Source organism: Solanum pennellii, chromosome 1, assembly GCF_001406875.1.
Source record: "Solanum pennellii chromosome 1, SPENNV200".
Lineage (NCBI taxonomy): Eukaryota > Viridiplantae > Streptophyta > Magnoliopsida > Solanales > Solanaceae > Solanum > Solanum pennellii.
This window is the reverse complement of record NC_028637.1, coordinates 46,580,444-46,587,496: the sequence shown is the minus strand read 5'-3', so window position 1 is coordinate 46,587,496 and position 7,053 is coordinate 46,580,444.

Sequence of the window (7,053 nt, the reverse complement as noted above, 5' to 3'; positions counted from 1 at the left end):
ACAATCGGAGTGGGTGGGGCTAATCATTTAAAAATTACTTTTGATACATATTACAAATGTCATAATTTAATTTGTCACTTTACACGTCATTAACGAGTGTAACACACATCTTATATATTTTTTATCATAATAAAAAAGGTGTCAAAATGATACAACGGCACCCCACATGAGGTGTCTAGAATGAAAATCATTCAGTTAATGTGTCTAAGTAAAATGACATTCCAACTTTAAGGGGAGACCGATGGGTTAGTCCTAATCCCATCGATGGATTGAGGAGTGGAGTTATCTTTGATTAAATAATTCTACGGAAGCTCGATGAAGCGAGGGTGAGAATCCTATGTTTGCATTAGATCTCTCTATATATGGTAATGCGTAGCTTAGGAAACACGATATGCTTTTATATGTTGAAACATAAGAAAATCTTACAGGTTGATATATAGAAATATTGTCAATACTCACTTATATAGTACTTAGGTCACTCTAGGATCGTAAAGGTTCAAACATTTTTAATAGGAAGTACTTAAAAATGAATAAGAATGCTAAGTATGGTAATTAGATCCAAGCGAGGATAGGTTACAAGGAAAAAATGTCTTCCCGGTTCATAGATCCCATTGTGAATCGCCAAAACTGAAAGGATATTTTCTCAACATAGAATAAGGTTCATCCAATAAAAGAATTGAAAGATATAACATGAATATGAATGTTTGGGTGCTACATGACTCTCCATCAAAATGAAATCCAAGGTATGCATTCATGTTGGAAGTTTGGATAATTTTTCTGCTCTATTTATGCTAGATTGAGTCCCATTTTAGGAAGAATATTCCGAAGAGGGAGATATTGTAACATGTAGAAAATAGACAAGTTGAAGTGGATTGGAAAAGTTACATTTTTAATATTGGTGTAGGTTCTAGGAAGGCTACATATGGACCGTACAAGGTCCTACAGTCCGTAGAAGGCTGTCATAGGAAGTGGTTTTGAGGGTTGGTGAAAATTCAGTTTCTGAACTTTTCCTATGGACAACTAGGATGTTCTGTAGAAGCTACAACAACCTATTAGACGAGGTCTGTAGAAGGGTCCCAGCCATGGTTAAATATTTTAGAAAAGGGGTTTCAATGAAAAGGGTCTAAGAATCATTGAAAGTCACATTGACCTTATAAGGGAATCGTGGAATGTTTACTGGATTTCTGGCTTTCACAAGTGGTTTGATGAATGACCACGACAGCCTAGAAATTTCTACAGATCATAGGCCTTTCCGTAGGTACTGCTTGGTAGTTTTTAATTCAGGATGTTTTAGTTGTCTCCTACCCATTTAACCCCTTAAGTATGTAGTATTGATCCTAGAACTACCCCATAACAGATCTAACTCTTCGATAAGTTTGGAAGATATCAAATTCTTGACCATGTCAGGGAGGCTACACTGCCTATAGCCTCCTGCTATAGTGAGCTGCTTCCCGCTTAGTGGTGGCACTATAGAGCGAATTTCTCTGCTATGGAGGCATTACAATAATGGCATTCATCATTCCATATAATCAAGAGGTCCGGATTTCATACTATAGAACCTCAGAAATCCCTTAATTTTTCCTATTTCACAACACACCTTCAAACTTGACGTACCAAATAAACTCATTCACGTCAAGTTCGATATCAGGAGTTCTACTCATTGGAATCCACTTTTGGAAAGTCGTATGAAATCTTTAAATTCTTAGCAAAGAGAAAAACAAACACTTCTTAGATGTTTCGCCCAATATTTTCTTCAAATTTTACCTACCTTATCTCGCTCAAATATCATCAAAGCCTAGCCTTCCAACTCTCTAACCGAAAATGTTCTCACTCGATTTATTTTAAAAATAATTCTCCCTAATGACCAAAAGGGTCATTACAGTAAGTGATACTCTAGGACTAACTTCTACTTGTTGGTTCACTACTTCTTTTGATTCTGCATTTTTTTCTTGTTTGGAGTCAGAAGAGAGGAGAAAGGAGATTAAATATCAAACATATGTTTTTCAAATAAATTGGTGCATGATATAACTATGGTTATACAAATGGGTTGGAGCCAACGATATACCAAAGTTAAGGTGATGATTCAATATTGATCAGATGGTTGTTATTTCCATTGTACCTTCTAGAGTCTTGAATTATATATGTTTTCCTTTTTAATTTCAATGGTAGTAAGGTATTATTGTATCAAATGATTTCTCGAATTACATAAAAAAAAATTCTATTTAATGATATCAAAATGACCAAAATAATGGTTTTAACTTATTTTATAAAGGGAGCCGTATAGAGAGTTATTGGAAGAGGGTTGACCGTTCAAAACAAGCATTATTTTTTATATGATGAGTGTTAACTTAGTTGATCTACTCATGCTTCCAAGAAATCTTCCATATCTTAAACTGTTATTTTGTAATGAAATGATTCCTGATGAATCTAATAATGTCAATGTTGATATAACAACTGTTTGAATTATTGAGTAACACACATTAGTCAAAATAATTTATGCATTTAGGAGTTTAGTATCTATACGAATATATGTAACTCAAATTCAAACTATCAAAATTAAAAATAAAAATATCAAATCATACCGAGCTAATTTGCTTCAATAATGATATACTAGTTTAGATATCAGAATTGAAATTGCCGTACTGAATAACAACTCTCTCTCTCTCTTCAAAAAAAGTATCACCCTCAAAATACTATGTTTGCATAATATCTCTCTAAATATGTGAAGGGATAGGGGTCGTTTGTATGCCGTATTAAATCAAATAATCCATGTATTATGAACGGTATTATTTAGTACTATGTTTGGTAGGAAATTGGGTCTATGTATAACTAATTCATGGATTAGTTATACCTCCTAACATGGTATTATATGATGTATTACTAATACCTTCCATTTGGAGGTATTAGTAATACATGGGATATAATATCATGGGATAAGTCTACTAAAGACAAAAATATCCCTCAAAATATTTTAATTATTTGTTTATTTTCTTGAATTTTTATATTTTATGTTTGTGCGGTTTTTTATTATTTGTATTTTGAACAATTTATAAAATTGAATACATATTAAAATTGCAACTTGCAGTCTTATGCGTCAATATCGATGATTTATTCAATTTTACTATTGTTTTTCGTCTTTTCAATTTTAAAAGATGATAGTTTATCTTTTTCTAAATTGAAAATTGACATTTGTAAGAGATCAATTTACTAAGATAATAATTATTTATCCTCAAATAATTCAAGTAAAAAGGTATTTCAATAAAATTGCTCTTTTAAAGTAGCTAGTTAATTAGAAGGCCATAAAAAGATATTGTCCGACAATTATTTACCTTAATCCAATTGTATAATAATTCAAGGGTATAATTAGAAAAAAAAATTATAAAGTTTTAATCCAAACACAAGATGAGGTGGGAAACAATGAACCAAACACTTTGTAAAAATAATTCCTGCATTACTAATTCCTGCACTATTAATCCCTGCATTACTAATCCCTGCATTATTAGTTTTTGTACCAAACGAGCCCTTAATGTATAGAAATGTTGTCAATATTAACTCTTATGGTCCTTAGGTCACTCTAGGATCATGAAGGTTGAAAATGTTTCAACAAGAAGTACTTTAAATTGAATAAGAATGTTAAATATGGTATATAGATTCGAGAAGGATGGGCTACAAAGGAGCAAATGTCTTCGTGGCCCGTAGATCCCAACGTGAATCACCAAAACATAACTAGATTATAGATCAATTCTATTTTTATGGAGTAGGGCAGAGTCTTGAAGTCATTCATGAGGAATTTCCACTCATGTGTTGTAATCAATGTGGGATTTAAAAAAGGTGTGAATGGTTTATGAAAAGTTACGATTTTTATGAAGAGTTACGACTTTTATAAAGAGTTGCGGCTTTTATGAAAAGTTGCGATATTTATGAAAAGTTGTGACTTTTATGAAAGGTTGAAATCTTTCCTAAAGATTGTGACTTTTCCAAAGGTTGGTAACCTCTCCGGTAAGGTACAATAAGAATCATTTCACACTACCCTTCATTTTCTATAAATTGAGGGATTTCCTCTCATTTTAAGAACCATTTTTTCTTGACTTGTTCTACTACTTCTAAATATATTATTCTAAGTGTACTTTACTACCGTTGAGTGGCTCGCTGACACCAGCATTTTGGATATCAATACACTGGTGATTCAGATCATTTTATCCTGGGAGGACATATTCCAAATCAAATCTCGGATACTAGAGGGGAATAATTTCCTTAAGGGGACACTGTTCATTCAGTGAGCTTGATCTTCTTTCGGTTTTTCCAAATTATGGTATGTGTTACAGATTTTATATTTGTGAATTTTTAATTTCTTTTCTTTTGTTCTTCACTGGTTCATTAAATTTTTGTAATTTAGTGTTTCTGTAAAGTTTGTTAGAATTAGTAAGATAACATAAATTGACAACAACTCTTCTTTAAGAAAAATATTTCATATGTTTTTTCTAATTTGTTTCTGATTCTAGTTTCTCTTCTAATTTTAATTTTCTAGTTGTGAAAATGTTCTTAAACTTGGTCGTGTCCTACCAAGCTCTTCAAAGTTTTGTTCTAAGTATCTTAGGAATACAAGATGTATGACAATATTAAGGAAATTAATATACTGTTAGTATTTCTTATATTCTATTGATTGAGAAAATCTAATCATGGAAGTAGAAGATAAATGCATTACTTCTCCATAATTTGTTGTTTTGTTTAGCAAGGTCGAAGTGAGAATGTAACAGAAATAGTGGTGGTATTCCGGTTAAAGATTACACCAGATAGCCTTCTTATTATTTATCTAAGGAGAAAAATAGTTTCTAAAGGTTAACAATTCATGTATGTCTTTAGAAAAAGATCTACAAACTATATGTTGTGGAATGAATTTTTGCTGGCAAATAGTATTGCCTTTAAAAATTCTTTAGGTTGCAAAATGAGAGATGCACATTTTTGTTTGATACAATAGTATGTCAAAATGTTAAGTTGGAAGGCTATTTGAAAAGAAAAAATATTTCTATGTGATAAAGAATATGTTTAATTCTGTTTGGAGACTAAAAAACTTTTGTAGTTTTTTACTTCTTGTGAATTTGTTAAGTCTGATTGTTGTGAATTAAAAACTTTTGGAGTTTTCTACTCTGAATACATTAGACTATGCAATTGATTTGAAAAATATGAAAATTTCACCTACTAGGTATGTGTTGTACTTTTGATTTTCTATAATTTTCACTGTTATATAGAAACATTCTAAATACTAAGTGGTATGTCTATTTGTGATAGAGGAAAAAGACCAGTGACTTAGAGTTGATGAGTTTGTTCCTCTATGGAATAAACTTTGACACTAGTAAAGATTGTCAAAGAGAATTGAAATTCTATAATTCTTTCGTAGAATAATATTTTCAAAAGAGATTTCATATTGTCAATGACATTTTGATAGTCTGGAAAAATATGTGGAAAAACTATTTTCAAATGCTTGAAAAATATTTTTGAGATCACATTTAAAATGTGGGGGTTCTTTACTAATGATAAAAATAAAATTAGACTTGGTGTTGATTTAATTTTGGAGCAAAAAATTTGAAATTCAATGATACTTTTGTATTATGTTAGACCCACAAAATTATTGGAGTATATCCGGTATTGTGGTTGTTGAGTTTCTCCTTTACTAGTATATAGTATGACTAGTATGAAACTACCAAATTATATGCATACTTGTTCAAAATGGTTGAGTTCTTTTATGAAAAAGTGTCACTTAAAATGTTGTGATTTTTCATGTAATATGCCTATTAATATAATTATTTGTAGACATGAATATTGGTGAATTATCATTTTGTCATGTTTTGTAAAAGAAATATTTGGACTATATTGTCTTTATTGGAATCGATGAATCTTTGTTCATGGGTAGTTCTATAACAATCAAATTAAAAGTTATGGAAAGGTCCTTCTGAGAAGGACATTTGACAAGGTGATGACTCTAAACAATGTTTGTATCACACAAAATTGTAAGAAATAGGAACAAAATATTAGTGAGAAAAATCTACCTCACGAAGAGCTTTTCAAACTCAATATTTTTATTTGTTCTTACTGTAAGACCCCAAATTGAGTTAGGGTGTCCAGAGACTAACATGTTTTTCTTAAGGTTATAGTGTCCTCAAAAATGACTTATAATATGGTTTAGAGTCAGTGTGTAAAGTTTGAGGTGATTTGGAAGTCGAACGTCAAGGGACGACCAAAACGTTCAACGACTAGTCACCTATGTGTCTCATGTGTCCATGCGTGATTCTATACTATATGATATGAGCTTATGAAGTCTTAAAATGAGTTATAATAATGTTAAATGGTATTATATGAAGTTTCGAGAAGTTTGGAGGTCAAACGACCAAGAACGTCCAAGGCGTTTGAAAGATAGCCCTTAAGACGCTCAATGTGTGTCTTGATAGGACCTAACCTGTTTGGATGAGTTACATATATTTGTTTTGGGTGAAACTCATGTGGTAGGTCTAAAACTTGTTAAGGTTTGTATTTACATGGGAAACGTTTGGGTACGACTTCTAAAGGGCCCCGCAAAAGGCCCTACAAGAAGGACCCAAGGCTGATCGAGACAATGCCTTGGCAGTGTCAATCGACGGACCAAACGACGGCCGGATGGTCAACCAACGGACCGTTGGTGAGATCTCATCGATGGACACTTATCTTAGGCAGTTCTCAACCAAAAATTTGGATAAGGACCAATCTACGGAAGCCAAAAGACGGCCAGTCGATTGATCAACGGCCAGTCCATGGGTCCATCGATGGTGGCCTGTAGCTACTGTCTAGCGGACTGTTTTATTTAAGGGGTGAATGGAAAATTCACCCCACTTCATAACCTGACACCAATAGGTTTATTTAGCTATTTTTGGGTGTATATAATTCATCTAACACGTCCAAATCCTTTCCCATGAAATTAAACCTTTCCCTCCAAAATATTCTCCCTAGAAACCACCATTGTTGGTGAAGCTCAAGAACAGCTTGGATCTTGGATTTTCATGGATAAATAATCAAGTTTTA